This window comes from Cnephaeus nilssonii, assembly GCF_951640355.1.
Source record: "Cnephaeus nilssonii genome assembly, chromosome: 1".
Classification (NCBI taxonomy): domain Eukaryota; kingdom Metazoa; phylum Chordata; class Mammalia; order Chiroptera; family Vespertilionidae; genus Cnephaeus; species Cnephaeus nilssonii.
The window spans coordinates 22,072,102-22,091,366 of record NC_137072.1 but is presented as its reverse complement, the minus strand read 5'-3'; positions in this window follow the sequence as shown (position 1 = coordinate 22,091,366).

Here is a 19,265-nt window from a genome sequence, read left to right as displayed (position 1 = left end):
CCCTCCCAATAGAAAAAAACAACAGCGCACCCAGTTGCCAACCCATTTCGTGTGCTCCTCTATACCTTCGCACCTCCGCACCTCCTACCAGTCTCAATGCGCCTTTTTCTTTCCTTCTGGTTGTAGAACTTCCACTCAACCAGCTTTCCCGTGGTTCTGGATGATATTTGTTTTGTCCTTTAGCTGTAGTTTTGATGTGGTTGTGAGAGGCAGCAAGTACAGATGTTTACCGATGCCGCCATCTTGGTTCTCTCATCCCTTTCAGTTTTAAGAGTGTTTGTTTCTGATTCCAGTGCAAAAACAAAAACAATAAAAAACCTTAAGCAAAATTAAGTGACATCCTAAACTCAAATTTTGTTGAACCCGACAGAAGCAACCCAGTCCACCCAACGAGTTTAAATAAATAAACAAACCCATAAAAAAAAAATCAGAGAATAGGAGAGCAAACAAAGCACCAAAATTGTAACAGCTGAAAGGAGATAGTTGAGTGACAGATGATTTAGCACCCTGAAAAAACTAAATCCTAAACCGACAGTGAAAAAAGCCAAGGAACAACTATATTTAAAGCAGAGGAGCCCCCAGAGGCTCAGGAACTGGTGGCCTCAGATATCACTGAGAGTGGAGCTGCGATGGGGGCTGGGGTGGGACAGGCAAGGAGAATAAAGGAAGAGAGGCTGTTGGAAGTATGTTTGGAAAGCAATCTTCATTTTCCCTTCCCAGCTACAGACAACTACTGCCTCATTCCCAGAAAAGACTTCATTTCTGGAGGAGTCATGGAGAGGGGCTTGGGGCTGGGGGCACCACGGAATGATTGAAATCAAGAGAAAACAGAGGGTTTAGTTAGCACATGCATGTTGGTTACTGAGACTGCCACCCTTTTCCTTCTCTCCTCAGCTTGCAGAACATTAACAACCAGGCTCCTTCCTTAAGCAGGATTTGACAGAGCCTTTTCTACAGAATTTGACCGGCCCCAGAGCAAAGACTTACTTGGAGGTTCCCCACTAAACAGTCAGCCTACTGTGATGTGCAGTCAAAAGGTATCACACACAGCTTTTTAGCTACCCATGCTTAAATGGGAACTGACACATGGGTAAGAAAGGGGTGCTGTAATAAATCACAAATTCCTGACTGGGAGGTTATGCCCCAAGATTATAATTTCTTTAGCGAGAGGTTTTTAAGCAAGCCCTGTTCATTGTTTCTGTGCATCTAGATTAACACACCTTTAGAATGCCAGAAGTTATACCCCTTGAAGGGGTAACTCCCCTTAAAAGAGCACATAATCTTATAATCCAATTCTGCCTTGCTTTCTCCCACTCTCATGTAATCTTCCTTAGCTTCCTTCCTTAATTTCAAATGCATAAAAGAAACTGCAAAACTATTATTCTTAGGAGCATTTGAGATCTTGCTCCCAGCACATATCATCAGTTTAACTCAAACTCCTAAAAATTCTCTAAGGTTTGGAGGTTTCTCATGTCAACACACCCGGGTATCAACAGACTTTCAAATAAAGCCTCTAATATGAAAGCGGGACACTATAAAGTTAGAAGGAACAGTCCGTAGGACTGCCCTCACTTCTGACACCAATTGCCAATTTTGGGATCCCTAAAACTACTCTTAGGTTTGATAACTTGCTAGAAGGATTCACAGAACTTACTTGATTAGCCATTATACTCACAGTTATGATTTACTACAGTTTAAGGGTACAGATTAAATTCTGCCAAGGAAGTGCTCATGGCAGTCTAAACACAGAGCTCACAGATGTCCTCTCTCCATGGTGTCAAGGACAGCATTAACTCCTCCCAGTAATGACGTGTGGCAATGCACACAAGGGATTGCCTACCAGGGAACTCAGCTTGATACTCACAGTTTTATTGGGGCTCCATCTTGTAACCATAGCTGACTATTCACATGGCTGATCTCAGTCTCCAGCCCCTCAGGATGTCAAGATGATTAATCATCACCCAAAGTGCCCACTCTAAATCATGTTGGTGTGGCTCAAAGCCCCCAGGCAAACAAAAACACTGCTATTAGGCATCACATTCCAAGGATTTAGAGATTACCTCCCAGAAGTCTCAGTCAAAGGCCAGAACTCTTTGGGGGCAAAATTAAATTCTTTACTATATAGGCCACTCCTTGGTTTTTAGCCAAGGCTATCTTATAGCAAAACAATGAGTAACTAGCGTTCCCATGGTAACATGTTCTTGGACAAATCATTTCCATTTAATTATGAAATACTTCTGAGCACTGCCCTCCCCCATAGAGTGGTTCTTCAACATCACCCAAGACATTTTGGGTCTTTCAGGTTTCAAGATTATTTTATGCCCTTCAATCACAGAGGTAGTTTCAATTAATGTCTGATAATAGCTATCATCTCTCAAATGGGAATTTTATGGTCCAAAATCCCAGTGGATGCTGCTCACTATTCAGTGATGCTCACTGGATTTTACCATAAGCCTCAGTCTGCACTCTGCACAGGGCTATTGTATAAAGAATTTGTCCATGCCACAGCTCAAACATCTAACAGGGCATTAACTAAAGCAATCAACTTTTGTCTACCAGATATTCCATACCAGGGGCCCAGTGCATGAATTCATGCACCTTGAAAGGAACTGTGGGCCAAAGGCTGCAGTGGGCACAGGGGCAGGTCTCAGCCCACCCTCCGTGTCCCCACCCAGCCCCTCCTGCTGCAGCCCTCAGTCCCCTGTCTTCGGGCAGCCCCGCTCCCAATGCCACGGCCGCTCCCACACACTGATGGGGTGAAGCAATTGGGGCCAGTGCCAGCAGTGAGTGCGAGTGGCGGTGGCTTCCCCAATCGCCCCTCAGGAGCAGGGGGAGGTGGAGAAGCCCTGAGGGGCAATCTGGGCTGGCAGCCACCACTAGCACCCACTGACAGCACCAAGTGATCGGGGCCAGTGCTGGGCGCCGGCAGCATTTGGGAGCACCAGGAGGGACTGTGGCTCATGGGAGCAAAGAATTTTCAGTAACCACCAGGGGCTCACCCCGATGACAGTGACCAGTGCCCCGCCTTGGTCTGGCACCCCTGCTCACCTGCTCCACCATCACACCGTGGCTGAAGCCCGCCATGTTCCATGCAAGCCCTCTGGTGGTCAGCACACATCATAATGATCAGTTGTTCGATTGTTCCACCATTCGGTCTACTTGCATATTAGGGTTTTATATATATAGACTAGAGGCCCAGTGCACGAAATTCATGCACGGGGTCCCTCAGCCCAGCCTGCACCCTCTCCAAACCAGGACCCCTCGGGGGATGTCCAACTGTCTCTCACAATCCGGGACCGCTGGCTCCTAACCACTCACCTGCCTGCCTGCCTGATCGCCCCTAACCACCTCTATCTGCCTGCCTGATTGCCACTAACTGCTCCCCTGCTGGTCTGATCACCCCTAACCACCTCTGCCTCACCCCGCACCCAGGACACAGGATTCCCTCCTCCAGCTGGTCGCAGGCACCCAGGACCCGGGCCAGCTTTGCCTGGGCTGGCTGCAGCTGCAGGGGACTGTGGGTGTGGGGCTTCGCCCGGGCCGCAGCCAAAGGCACCCAGGACCACGGGGTGGTCAGCTTGTTCCTCTCCCAGGCCACAGCCACAGGTGCTGGCACCTAGGACCATAGGGCGGGTGGCTTGTCCCTCTTCTGGGCCGCAGCCTGGCTGGTCCCCATTCCTCTCTCGCGAGCTCATTTGTGCCTGGCTGCTCCCCACCCCTCTCTCCCCAGTGTTGAGTGTCTGAGCCTTTACGGTGTGACAGCTTGAGGGCATGATGACCATTTGCATATTAGCTCTTTATTATATGGGATTGTTTCAAATTAACAACTTTTGTAGGCTTGGGCAATCTTATTGGTTTCCAGAGTATGTCAAATCAATATTGGCTGAAGGACAAATGCCCTCTGTTTTACAGTACTAGGTAAGAGAGGTGTCTTTCAGTCAGACACAATATCAATACCCATAATACATTCTGGTAAAGGAGACACAAACACTTCATATGAACTCTGTTTAATCATTCCAATTTTCATCCAAATTTTCACCTTGACCCTATCAACTATTATATTTCCATATTCTCCTAAAGTGTAGCCCTCTTGATAATTTACCAAGAGATTTTGAAATCACTTGCATTGAGTTCCCATATCAAGAAATCCAAGAGAAGGTTCTTCACCCTCTAACCATTTTAGCCACTCATATGCATATGGCCTTGAGTCTTCAGTCGGGACAGGCCAAGGAACCCAGGCCTTTTGTCAGTCCTTATCGTGATTAAATTGCGGAACCTGCAACCTTGGTGATTACAGATCAGGTTTCTGTTTGTCATTTTTGTCTTTAGGCTTTTTCAATTTCTCAAAATGAAGTTAAACAGAGCAGACTTGTTTAGAAGCCTTCAGGGTTAGGAGAGCAGAGGGGCTCTCATTGGTCCACCCAAGTTCCAAAAGGCTGCATTAGGACCTTTCTTTTGACCCTCTCAATGTCTGCTTTACTCATCCCATTTCTTAATTACCATTTAAAGAGTTCTACCCAGCCCATATGAGTTCTTTAATGCTCTTCTTTCTCTTTCTCCATTCTCTTAGGAATCACTCTAATCTTCTTCACTACCTGCAGTTCAGTATCCAACCTTGGCCCAGTTACAAACCAAATTCAGACTATAAACCAGAATCCAAGCTTGACCCAGTGTCAGGATGTGCCCCAACATTTTTCTTTACTTTCATTTTCAGTGCTACAGATAACCATAACCAAGGGATTGTATATTTAGCATGCTTCTTTTTGTTTTACATTTTGTATGCATCCAGTGAGCCAACTCCTTGAAGTTGGATCCATCATTTCTAATTACATTGTTAACTTTTACCTTTATTAATTAACTAGAGGCCTGGTGCACGAAATTCGTGCACTGGGAGGTGGTGTCCCTCAGCCCAGCCTGTACCCTCTCCAATCTGGGACCCCTCAGTCCCTCTCACAATCCAGGACTGCTGGCTCCCAACCATTCACCTGCCTGCCAGCCTGATCACCCCCTAACCACTCCCCTGCCAGCCTGATCGACGCCTAACTGCTCCCCTGCCAGCCCAATTGCCCCCAACTGCTCTCCCCTGCCGGCCTAGTCACCCCTAACTGTCCTCCCCTGCTGGCCCGGTCCCCCCCAAGTGCCCTCCCCTGCCAGCATGGTTGCCCCCAACTGCCCTCCCTTGCAGTCCTGGTCCCCACCAACTGCCCTCCCCTGCAGGCCCGGTCGCCCCCAACTGTCCTCCCCTGCAGGCCTGGTCCCCCTCAACTGCCATGCCCCTCAGGCCATCTTGTGGAGGCCATCTTGTGTCCACATGGGTGCGGCCATCTTTGACCACATGGGGGCAGCCATTTTGTGTGTTGGAGTGATGGTCAATTTGCATATTACCCCTTTATTAGATAGGATGGCAGCAGAGCTGCAGTTCTATACAATAGGTGACCTGTAGCCATCCAGGAATCAAAGGGTCATAATCCCGTACCCTTTTATCTTTCCTCTTCCCAAATCTCAGCTTTCATTGAGTTCTGTGAGTTCTTTTAACAAATTATCAAACCTAAGGTTAGTTTTAGGAACCCTCAAACTTGCAGTTGGTATCAGAAATGAGGTTGGCCCCACTGGTGTGGCTCAGTGGTTGGGGTGGACGTATGAACCAGGAAGACAGGGTTCAATTCTTGGTCAGGGTATTTACCCAGGTTGCGGGCTCGATTCCCAGTGTGGGGCATGCAGGAAGCAGCCGATCAATGAATCTCCCTCATCATTGATGTTCCTATCTCTCTCTCCCTCTCGCTTCCTCTCTGAAATCAATGAAAATATATTTTAAAATATATATATGCAACTAGGATTTTTAATCTTTCTAATCGCTAATGTAAACAATAAGGAGCTCTTCATGGTTTTTGAAGAAAGAGATGTTAACATATTACTTATTTACAAATAATAAATGATCAATGTGAAAAAATGAGAAATTACCAAAAAAAATCTAAATTATCTAAAATCTCACTCCTCAGAATAACCACTGTTTATGCTTTGGAATAAAACTTCCAGATCTTTCCTATGCAAGCATAAACATAAAGATATATGTTTACAGCCCTAGCTGGTTTGGTTCAGTGGATAGAGCACTGGCCTGCTGACCGAAGGGTCCCGGGTTCAATTCTGGTCAGAAGCACATGCCTGGGTTGTGGACTTGATCCCTAGTAGGGGACATTCAGGGGACAGCCAATCAATGATTCTCTCTCATCATTGATGTTTCTATCTCTTTCTCCCTCTCCCTTCCTCTCTGAAATCAATAAAATTATAATTTTTTTAAAAGATATATGTTTACAAAGCCCTAGCTGGTTTGGTTCAGTGGATAGAGCATCAGCCTGTGGATGAAGGGTCCCAGGTTTGATTCCAGTCAAGGGTAAGTACCTTGGTTGCAGGCTCCTCCCTGGCCTGGGCCTTGGTTGGAGTGTGTACAGGAGGCAACCAATTGATGTGTTTCTCTCACATCAATATTTCTCTGTCTTTCCCTCTCTCTTCCACTCTCTCTGAAAGAAGAAAAAAAATCAATGGAAAAATATCCCTAGGTGAGGATTAAAAACAAAACAAAAAAGATATATATTTACAAAGATGGGATCCTATTTACTAATTACTTTTTTCATTTAATAGTACACAGTGAACAACTTTCACAACAATAAATGTAAGTATAAATCATAATTTCTGATGTACGGTGCAGTATAACTATGATGTACTATGCAGTACTCCATCATAAGGATGTACTATGGTTTGTTTTAAGATTGTTGAGGGTGGGCCCTGACATATGGGAACAGACTTGGGTTCTATCCTTAGCTCTGCCACTTGCTTAGTCCACTTAGACAAATCAAAATCTATACTTGAAGTTGAAAAGTCCTCAATTAGGGAATTATCAGTAAGAAATTCAATTTGAATAAAGAAACCATAGGACTTGTTGACTGGTTAAATATGGGTATTACAGAACAATATTTTAAATAATCTAAATTGATAGTAGACAAAGAAACAACTTTTTTAGAAAACCCCAAGACAGGAATTATACTTTCAAAAGCAGAGAGACCATGATAGCAATGTATATTCTTTCTTTCTCTAAATCATAATGATGCTTTCTTGAAGCTCTAGCTGAAATCTTACCTATGAAGCCTGCTGTGATTTTTTTACCCTCTGATTTCCTGTTATACTTACAATCTAACACAGTGATGGGCAACCTTTTGAGCTTGATGTGTCAAACTTCGCCAAAAAACTGAGCATAACTCGGGTAGTGTGTCACTTTGAGGAAAAAACATTATTTCGCAAATGTTTCATCCTCAGGAGCAGCAAATGTTTCATCCTCGGCATGCGGCCGCCTCAGCGGCCCCGTGTCATCAGAAATGGCTACGCATGTCAGTGCTGACACGCGTGTCATAGGTTCGCCATCACTGATCTAACACATGGCTTATCTCTTAATCTTGGTCTTTTATCCTTCCCCAAATGTTGGTCTTATCTCCCCAACCAGGCTGCAAACTCCTTGGGTATAGAGATGGCCTCTCCAACACCACTTCAGTACTTCCTTTCTGGGTCCATAGTGCCTGAAGTAGTGTAGGGTACATAGTAAGTATCTATGAGGGACGTTGTTGATCTTCAGTTTTACAATTCAGTAATCTGACCAGCAGACCACTCTGGTTACGTTTGCATATTTTTTGTCCCCAAAGACAAATCTCTAGGAATCCTTAAATTTACAAATAGTATGTCAAACATAGTCACCTCAATTTAGACAGTCTCTAAGTAATCTAGTATTTGGGGCTCCCCTCCTATTGGCTCTAGAAATCTAAGCTCCTTAAAGCATTTTTATTTTCCTGTTTTGTTTTTTGTTTTTTGTTTTGTTTTTGTTATTGTTGTTGCCAAATGACAGCTGCAATGACTTCCAGAGTTCAAGTCAGTATACAAATCATACTACCATGGAAATCCGCAGTTCAAATGTATTTGGTGAGCTCATCACATAATAAAACTTGAGGTCAAAGATTGAATTCTATTTTCCAGCAAACAAAACTTGGTATGACAATATGCAACCAAAAGTCTATTCAATACAATACTTACACATTGCAAATTTTGCTTCTGAGGTAGTTAAAACATTTTTATTTTATTAACATTTGTTTATAAAAGCAGCAAAATTCACAATTCTATTTTTCCCTAAAAATTATACACAGCACAGTGACTGCTTTTTCTTTCTTAGTTTATATTAACTCACTTAGAACTCTTTAAATATGAAATCCATCAACTTGCTCAGAATGTCTAGTATTCTCAATATTGGCAATTTTTCCAAAATAATTCCTTGTAGAGAAAAAAAAACAACTTGCAGTCCTTTTTTCACTCTTTCTTTTCTTCTTTTTTCCTTCCTTCCTGACTCCCTTCTTTCCCTTTCTTTCAGTAAGTATTTAGTGGCTACTGTGTGCCCCTGCTGTACCCGGTACTGCACACACGCAGCAGTGATCATAACACAGTCTAGTTATGGTGACAGATACAAACCAGAGATTCTAAACTGGCAGGTTTCAGATCTATTATGACCCACAAATGAATTTTGTTTGGCCCACATAATGCCTTTTTAAATTGAATTATTTCCCTACATTTAAAAACCAGGACATTTCCCATGAAAAGTCAGAGTTCTGGAGTATATGGAAAAATTGGAACATTCAGCAGCCCTGAGTCCCTTGCTCCCTCAAAGGAACAACTGGCAGATCCAAGTGGGAACGTCCCTGATTACAGACATGGAGTTCTTCCCAGTCCTCACGTAATCTCCTTCACTCAGCACCAAGTTTGCAACTGCTGTGTTAAACAGTCACAGAAATAATAAATGCACGGTTACCAAATGCAGCAAATGCTATGAAGGGAAAATACAGAGCTTTATGAGAGAATGTAAGAGGGGAACATAATTTAGAATGAGGGTGAAAGATTATCTCTTTGAGGGCACAACATTTTTAACTTTGCTCAATAGTGTCATTCACCCCCTTATGGAGTACTTATCCAAATAATAAAAAGTACCATTTATTGAATCTATTGGTGTCTGGTACCTTATTTAATTCTCACAGAAATAATACTGTATAACCCCCTTTTTGCTGTTGAAACATAGGAGATAAAATACTTAAAGTTTAAGTTCAAACAGTTTGTCCAAATACTGAACCTGAAGTCAGAACCAGTTTCAGATTGATTCCAAATTATATACTTACTAGAGGCCCAGTGCATGAAATTCGTGCACGGGGGGGGGGGGCAGGAGGGGGAGGGGGTGGTGCCCTTCAGCCCAGCCTGCACCCTCTCCAATCTGGGACCCCTTGAGAGATGTCCGGCTGCCCGTTTAGGCCCGATCCCACTGGGATCGGGCCTAAACAGGCAGCTGGACATCCCTCTCACAATCTAGGACTGCTGGCTCCCAACTGCTCACCTGCCTGCCTTCCTGATTGCCCCTAACCGCTTCTGCCTGCCAGCCTGATCACCCCCTAACCACTCCACTGCCAGCCTGATTGATGCCTAACTGCTCCCCTGCCAGCCTGTTTGCCCCCAACTTCCCTCCTCTGCCGGCCTGGTCACCCCTAACTGCCCTCCCCTGCAGGCTTCATCACCCCCAACTGCCCTCCCTTGTAGGCCTGGTCCCTCCCAACTGCCCTCCCCTGCTGGCCTGATCATCCACAACTGCCCTCCCTTGCAGGCCTGGTCCCTCCCAACTGCCCTCCCCTGCTGGCCATCTTGTGGTGGCCATCTTGTGTCCACATGGGGGCAGGATCTTTGACCACATGGGGGCAGCCATCTTGTGTGTTGGAGTGATGGTCAATCTGCATATTACTCTTTTATTAGATAGGATAGAGGCCTGTTGCATGGGTGGGGACCAGCTGGTTTGCCCTGAAGGGTGTCCCAGATCAGGGTGGGGGTTCCCTTGGGGCGTGGGGCGGCCTGAGCGAGGGGCCTGTGGTGGTTTGCAGGCCGGCCATGCCCCCCGGCGACCCAAGCAGAGGCCCTGGTATCTGGGATTTATTTATCTTCTACAATTGAAACTTTGTAGCCTGGAGTGGAGCCAAGCCTTCTGCTCGCTCCGTGACGGCAGCCATTTCTGTTGGGACTTATGTATCTTCTATAATTGAAACTTTGTAGTCTTAAGCGGAGGCCAAGGCAGGCCAGGGTGTGCAGAAAGCTTGGCTTCCTCCATCGCCGGGGAAACCCAAGCCTCCCTCCTGCTCTCTCTGTGGCCGCAGCCATCTTGGTTGGGTTAATTTGCATACTTGCTCCTGATTGGCTGGTGGGCATGACTTATGGGCATGGCTTGTGGGTGTAGCGGAGTGGTGGTTAATTTGCATATTACTCTTTTATTAGATAGGATTCCACTAAAACCAACCTAGCATACAAGCAGTTTCACATAAAACTAAACAACCCTTGCTGAAGATGATTTTATAATAAAAAATCAGAAACCACCCCAGGAAATAAACCATTATGAGGACAGATTTTTAAAAGGATGATCACTTATACCCAAGAACTGTTTTTAGAAAACTATTTAAAAGAGAGCATTTAAAATAAGTATATTTAGCCCAGCTGATGTGGCTCAGTGGTTGAGCATCGACCTGTGAACCAGAAGGTCAAGGTTCAATTCCCCATCAGGGCACATGCCTGGGTTGCCAGCTGAATCCCCAGTAGAGAGCATATAGGAGGCAGCCAATCCATGATTCTCTCATCATTGGAGTTTCTATCTCTCTCTCCCTTTCTCTCTGAAATAAGTAGAAAAAATATATTCTAAAATGAAAATAAATTTTAAAAGTATGTTTAAAATGTTTCAAGAGATAATGTAAGGGAAGAAAAATCTCTTTGTCTCCCCATAATAGGTTCTCTGGCAGGGTCCTGCAAATTGAACCAAAAGCAGACAGATTAGTAAAAGCATACAAATTTATTTCATGTAAATTTTACATGATAGGGGAACCTTTATTAGGAAGTAAAGACCAAAAGAAGTGATTAAACATGAGCATTTTTTTTAAATATAATTTTATTGATTTTTAGAGAAAGAAAAGGAGTGGATAGAGAGATAGAAACATCAATGATGAGAGAAAATCATTGCATGTCTCCGCACTGGGGACTAAGGCTGCAACCCCGGGCATGTGCCCTGACCAGGAATCGAACCTTGACCTCCTGGTTTATAGGTCAACACACTCAACCACTGAGCCACTGGGTGAGCAATTTTTTTATTGATTTATTTGAGAGAGAGAAATGTTGACTTGTTGTTCCACTTAATTTTTTAAATATATTTTTATTGATTTCAGAGAGGAAGGGAGAGGAGAGATAGAAGCATCAATGATGAGAATCATTGATTGGCTGCTGTGGGAACCCCTTTCATGTCCCGCGTGGTTCAGGGTTCAGGTTCAGGATTCGGGTTCTGGAGGAGGCTGCACACAAATGAAAGAGACTAGAAAAATATTAATTTGGGAAATGGGGGCCAGGCGGAAGCCCAAGAGAGGACTACACCCCGCTCTGGCCTTGCTATCCCTTTTATTAAGACTATGGGATACACCCATATCCCTCAGGCAGGGAATTCCAATAATAGCCAATCATAAGACTAACAGGTGGAGGCTGCTTCAGCTACCAATGTCTCAACCAAACAATGAGTGATTAGCTCTGACCTTTTAGAGCTTTAAGGTTGACCAGCCTTCAGGGTTCCCTGTCCACATCTCTCTACCAGTGAGGACAATGGGTGGCTTCTTCCGGCAAGCTGCCTCCGGCACGCCCCACACTGGGGATCGAGCCTGCAACCTGGGCATGTGCCCTGACTGGGAATCAAAATGTGACCTCCTGGTTCATAGGTCAATGCTCAACCACTGAGCCACACCAGTCTGACTGGGTTTTTTTCTTTTGTTTTTTTAATCCTCACCAGAGGATATTTTTCCAATGATTTTTAGAGTGGAAGAGAGAGGGAAAGACAGAGAGAAACAATGATCTGAGATAAACACATCAATTGGTTGCCTCCTGCGCACACCCCAACCAGGGCCCAGGCTGGGGAGGAGCCTGCAACTAAGGTACATGCCCTTGACCGGAATCAAACCTGGGACCCTTTGATCCACAGGCCGATGCTCTATCCACTAAGCCAAACCAGCTAGGGCTATTGTTCCACTTATTTATGCATTCATTGGTTGATTCTTGTACTAGTATGTGCCTTGACTGGGATGGAGCCTGCAACCTTGGTATATCAGGATGATGCTCTAACCAACTGAACTACCTGGCCAGGGCAAGCATGCAGATTTTTATACTAGGTTTGATGAAGAGTGGAAAGTTGTGGAAAACATGATAGCACAATAGAATAAGAGCTAAGGGTAGTAACCTGGGGGATCCTAGCAAGGCTGTTTGTTCAAATTCCTCTCAGTGTCCCTCTGTCTGTGGAGCTGAGGAATGCTCCTTTTCTCCAGGTATACAAAGGGCACCTCTCAAGATTTCTCAGCTATGGGTCTCGTAACCTGCTTCAGAAAAGACAGAGGTCAGAGAATTCTTCCTGCATTGGCCATTTATCAAATTCCTTCAGCTTAAAATATTCACTATGTCAACGTGCCATCTTGAAGTAGCATATCTTGAACCCTGACACTGTGAATCAGTACAGGATGAAGAGATAGAACTGTTTGATCATTATGGTCCTCTCTTCTAACACTGATTCTATAGATAGCAGGTACAAATTTTAATGCGCAGTCTCAGGCAATTAAGAAATATAACTCACTGCTGGTGGCCATGTAGATTGGTACAACCACTATAGAAAGCAGTCTGGCGATTCCTCAAAAAACTAAGAATAGAGCTACCATACCACCCAGCAATCCCTCTCCTGGGTATATACCTGGAAAACTTGAAAACATGTACTTGCAAAGATATATACACCCCTATATTTATTGGGGTGTATATATCAGTGGCCAAAACATGGAAACAACAAAAGTGTCCTATGATGGAGGACTGGATAAAAAAGATGTGGTACAAAGTTGAAAAAAGAAAAGAAGATGTGGTACATATACACAATGGAATACTACTCAGCCATAAGAAAGGGTGCAATAGTGCCATTTGGAATAATATGGATAAACCTTGAGAATATTATTCTGAATGAAGTAAGTCAGTCAGAAAAAGCTAAGAACCATATGATTTCACTAATATGTGAGATAAAAACCTGAAACTCATGAACACAAACAGCAGAGTGGTGGTTGCCAGAGGGAAGGGGGTAGGGAGAGAAGGGGGTCCCAACATATGGTGACAGGAGATTTGACTTTGGGTGGCGGGCACATGGTGCAATATACAGATCCTGTAACATAGAAACCCAACCTGTATGATCATGTTGACCAATGTCAACCCAATAAATTTACTTTAAAAAAAAGAAATGTCACTATTTCCTATACCTTAACTTAATTAATTTTTATTTTGAGTTCTCATTCCATTAATCGGACAGCCATCATCAACTTTTCAAGATTTCCCATCCCCTTCCCTCTTATGTCAACATGCCAGGAAACTTTCTACCAAAGCATTAGAGAAGCAAGTCATTCTTCAAATCACCAAATATCGTTTTTACAACATTGCATTTGCTCAACAAATACTTTTTTATCTAATCTACTAATTTTGCAAAAATAGAAAATTATTTCTAAAAAAGGTTTTTATATGTAACCCACTACATTCTTTAAAACAATTTGAATAACAAAAATATCTATATACTTTTTTTCTTTTTTGTGGTTTTTTTTTTCTACTAGTATAATAATATTTTAAAACATAAAGAAAGGAAATCAGGATCACAGAAAAAGGAAGAAGAAACTATGTTTGTAAGAACTGAAAATAGCATTCTGGCCTAAGCACCTAAGTAGCCAAGGCAAGGAGAAAAATTGAGATTCTAATAATATACATTGCCAGAAAGCAAAAATCCACTGTTCCTTAATGGAACGAATGTTTTTTAATTCCTTAACAATTAAATTTAGTTTGGGAGGACAATAATACTTAAATGATAAGAGAATAGCAGCTTAATGGTGAACAGAATGAGATAAAAAGATATTGAAGCCCTGGCCTATGTGGCTCAGTTGGTTGAGCATTGTCCCACTGAGAGGTCATCAGTTCGATTCCTGGTCGGGGTACCTGCCAGGGTTATGGGCTCAATCCCCAGTAGGAGAAGTGCAGGACGCAGCCGATCGATGTTTCTCTCTCTCTCTCTCTCTCTCTCTCTCTCTCTCTCCCCCCCTCACCTCTCCTTCTCTCTCTAAAGTCAACAAAAACGTGTTTTTAAAAATTTAATAAATGAATAAAAATACATTAAAACCCAACCAGCGTGGCTCAGTGGTTGAGTATCGACCTATGGACCAGGAAATCATGGTTCGATTCCCAGTCAGAGCACATGCCCAGATTGTGGGCTCAAACCCCAGTGGAAGGCGTACAGGAGGCAGCCGATCAATGATTCTCTCTCATCATTGATGTTTCTATCTCTTTCTCCCTCTCCTTTCCTCTCTGAAATCAATAAAAAAAAAATTTTTTTAAAGAGATATTAAAGTTAAAACGGTGTGATTAAGTTCTTCATGGTTTATGAAAAATAAAAAGAAAATCTGATGTACTGTTTGTCTTTTTAAAACAATTTTAGGAAACATAGAAAAATGTATGGTCGCTTATTCATTTTATTCCACAGCTATTACAAAAATTAAAGACTTTAAGACTATATATATATATATATATATATATATATATATATATATATATATGAATAACACTGCCATTTAGTAAATTATTACTGCTATTAATCCAAGTCAACTGAAATTGTTCCTTAAAAGGTCTGAGCTAACCTGAGTCAAATCAGAAATTGTATCGAACCATTAACATAATTGAAAGGCAAATTTTGTCAGTAGGTAAAAATCAAATCAAGCAAGCAGTTTTCAAGGCTCAGAAATGAGTACTGGTCTAGCATAAACCTAGTCCAAAAAGCAAATGACAGAGGAAATTAATGATTGAGCTAGAACTAGCACCATCAAGCCCTGCCATGCTGATTTCTAAAGATGTTTAGTGCCTTTTGAAAAAGAAAAATCAAGAATTGTGTTAAAAACTGCTCTCCCATCACCACCTTGTAAGAGAAAGAAAAATGCCAATTTGCTGAATGAAATACATCCAAGAACACCTGTCACCTCAATGATAAGGAAGGTAGCAATAATAATAATTAAATTGTATGCCTGTGGATCTCAGAGAAAGCCCATCTAAAACAAAATAACAACAACAACAAAAACACAGAATGCAGTTAATCAGCCTTAATTGTGTTCTAACATTACCCCCTACAGTAGGTTTAAACACTGAGCTTTTTAGGGGCCCCATCAACTGCTCAGGTCCACAGGATGGCTCAAGTGCATTGTTACTATGATGAATAATTGGCACCCTTCTGACCCGAAAGAGTTAATATGACTCCCCTCGCCCAAAATTTATTACTATAGAGATGGCTGAGATGTTATCTGGCCCTGGAAAGACAAAAGCCTATTTGTTCCCAAAGTTTTTTACGCATAAAGCCCAGAAAAGGCCCTCTTCTTTCTACAGCCAACCCCCCTCTCCTGCCCACCCTAAAAACCATATTTTGTAAACCAAATTTTCTAACTATAAGACTGGTTTTTCTCATGAGACAAAGGGGGAAAAAAACCTCTGTGATTAATGCTTTAGCTAAAAGCATAGAATGTAAAATGGGAAGATTATTTATGGTTCTTCTCTTTAGGAGCTAATAGAGTCAGATGTTAGCCTAAAAGGTTGGAAATCCTACAGTGGGATTTTTTTCTCTCAACAGATAAAAGTGGCTTCTGGAAAGCAGCATAAATACTCTCTGCAGTAAGCCATAAGCACTAATAATTTTGCTATAAGTGCTCAGTCAAAGGGAGATGAACATGTTATATGTTATTAAAAAATGGACAGCATATTATCTTGAAAGCCACAGTGAAATACTAACCTAAGTGACAAGCATTGCTTTCAGTGCCTCTTTTTAAGGTGGACAGTGGTAGGAGGGATTTACCAGGCCACTCTTCCATAGAGTAAAATCACATTCAGTCGCTCAAAATGGAATACGGATTGAATTTTCAATTTCTAGTTATATTTTCCCCATGGCTGTTAAATTTCTTTTTTCCTAAACTGGTCATCTTTCTTCCAGTTAATTCTGTTTAAAAGACCTGCTTTGCTAATTATCCAAGATAAGCAAGTGAGCATGAAACTTGATTTCACCATCTTTGACGTTGTTACAATTTCATTTGGCAGAGAAGGCTTTTATTATTTCTTAATAAATAAGAGTATTTCTAGGAAAAGCCTTCTACATTTTTGTTCCCTTTTTAAAAATCAGTAACAGCAAAAGTTTCCTCTTCTTTAGTGGTATTCTTTTTTTTTTTTAATGGAGTTAATGAATTGCTAGGAACAAATAAAGAAATAGCAATTTAGAAATAAAATGGCATGAGATGAAATGCTAAAACAAACATATTGCCTCTCTACAATAAGAGATTTCCACAAAATAGATGTGTTGGTTGTCAGGTAGGCAACAATTGCTTACTGGGCTAATTTGAGAGGTGATTACAACACTCATACAACCCCGAATACCACGGTTACCGAATGATTCCATGGATGATACTGGTCAAAGAGACCAATGAATCCCAGCATCCTGGAGGGACAGACAGCTCTGGAGGAACTCTCCCTCCTCCATCTGGGTGGAAGTAGCCTAGATGTGGGCTAATGTTAGAGGAGTACTCCAGATCACACTTCCTAAATATGCTCAGTGTTGTTGTGCAAACGTTCTATTGACAAGAAAGTGGTTCATGAATCTGCAGTGTTCAATTTCTTAACAGGAAAAAAAAATCTAGGACAAACAAGGCATAGATAGATTGATAGATGCAGATCAGTTTGGTTCCAACAGGAAACAGGTATCGCACTCAAACTGGATAATTAAACATTGTTAAATGAGTAGACTACTTATAAATTTGTGTATTCATTTGCTAGGGCTGCTCTTACAAAGTACCACAGACGGGCAGCTTAAACAACAGAATTTTATTTTCATACTAGAGGCCCGGTGCATGAAAATTCATGCACTGGAGGGGGGTCCCTCAGCCCAGCCTCCCCACTCTCACAGTCCGGGAGCCCTCATGGGTGGGAGGCGACCCGGCGATCAGGGGAAGGCAACGCCCCCATCACATCTCTGCTGCTGCCACAGCCTACTGGGCAGCCGACATCCGAGGTTTGCCTGTGCCTCGGGCTGGACCTAGGCGGCTGGGGGGCTGAGGGGACTGTGGGACTCCGGAGGCAGGCACTCGGAGCGGCCGGACCCGCCTGGGGGCGGGCCCAGCCATGCCGTGAGCCTGCCGCCCTGGTGGGGCTGAGGGGGCGCCACCACTTTGCAACAGCATGATGGTCAATTTGCATATTCCCTCTTTATTAGATAGGATAGTCCTGGGGGATGGAAGTTCAAAATCAAGGTGTCAGCAGGGTTGACTTCTGAGAACTGTGAGGGAGGAATGTGTTCCTGGCCTCTCTCCTTGACTTGTGGATGGTCTCTTCTCCCTGTGCCTCTATGATCTGTGTCCAAATGGATAGAAACATTATCAATCAGCTGCCTCCTGCACACCCATACTGGGGATCAAGCCCAAAACCCAGGCATGTGCCCCAACCAGGAATCAAATCTGTGACCTCTTAGTTCATGAGTCAATGCTCAGACACTGACCCACACTGGCCAGGCCAAAATATTTCTCTTTTAGAAGGACACCAGTCATATTGGATTAAAACCCACCCTAATGACCTCACTTGAATTTGATTCCCTCTATAAACATCCTATCTCCAAATAAGGTCATATTTTGAGGTGCTGGGGGGTTAGGACTTCAACATATAAATTGGGGGAGAGGTATTTATAATTGAACCCATAAAGTTATTTGAGGGCAGCTATAGACAGCATTTGAGGAAACCAACAAGGAAATTAACAGTATCCAAGGACTAATCACAGCAGAGGAATTTCAACCCTAGACATGAAAAGGTTATTAGAACCCAGAGAGAGAGTAACCATGTGGAGACAGCTGTCATATAGGAACCAGGGCTTTCAGTAAAAGGATTCAGCCAATAAGCAGCAACCTGTTAGGACCGGAGCCGGAGAGAGGCAAAAATAAGTGCCCTAACCTCACTCACCTCCCACCTTTCAATCTTCTCGGTCTTCTCATGGGCCAAACCATCTGGAATGAATCTGGATGGATAAGAAGGAGATACTCAGTATACCATCTACTACAATTCATAAAACTGGGTAGTGGATACGCAAGAGTTTCTTATATTTTTCTATATATATTTGAAATAATTCAAAGCAAAAATTTTAAAAGAAACTTATAGTATATTGTTATGTGAGGGGAAAATACATGTAATAATATAATCACTACATATGTTCTGAAGGATATTCCAAAAATATAACAATGTTTATCTTCTGATTGTGGATTAGGGAGAGTTTTTATTTTCTTTTATTATTTTGCTATTAAGAAATGTTTTACAGGGGTGGAGGCTCCCCAGAAAATAATGCTGCCAGCAACTGGAAGGGACAAAATAAGAATGAGCAGCATCTCTTTGAGTCAGTAAAGGGAGACTCTGGGAAGATACTTGGAATTCAGTGGGGTTTGCTTATGATGGAAGAGATTCCAGGGATCAGAGTACAACAGTTGGAAGATGAATGGAAAAAGGGAAATGTAGAACAATATGGAACTTAAACCAGAGGAGAAGAGGATACAAAGGGCTTGCATTTTGGGTGATAGCCAGACATTTAGGGGGTTATGTATGAGGCACTGAGGAATGAATTACCTTCAGTATTCTAAATGGAACTCTGAAAAAAAGTTATTTTTAAACCCCAGGTGTCAGGGCTTGACCACACTACTAATCAACAGTCTTTGCTTCAGGCTTTATCCAAAATGTGTGTGAAAATATTTCACAGAGTTTAAAAAAAAAAAAAAGGAAGGAAGGAAGAAAACCTTTTCCATGGAATGTCAGAACACCCTGTCCTCCTGTGATGGGACATGAACATAGCTTAGATCAGTTCTTTGGAGTCAACATCGTAAGATTTTCTATGTGATTTCTGCAATGTCGTAGTAGGATCTCTGTTTTTATGTTGCTGAGCAGATGTAAAGTTTTAATTTCAATATAAAGGTTACAGCATAAATTCCATATGTCTTTGTAAGTTCTATGACATGATAAATAAAGTAAAAAACCAGCATCTACGCAGATGCTATAAAAATCTCATATCAATTTTCATCAACAGACTAAGAGCTACATACCAAGCATGTGCA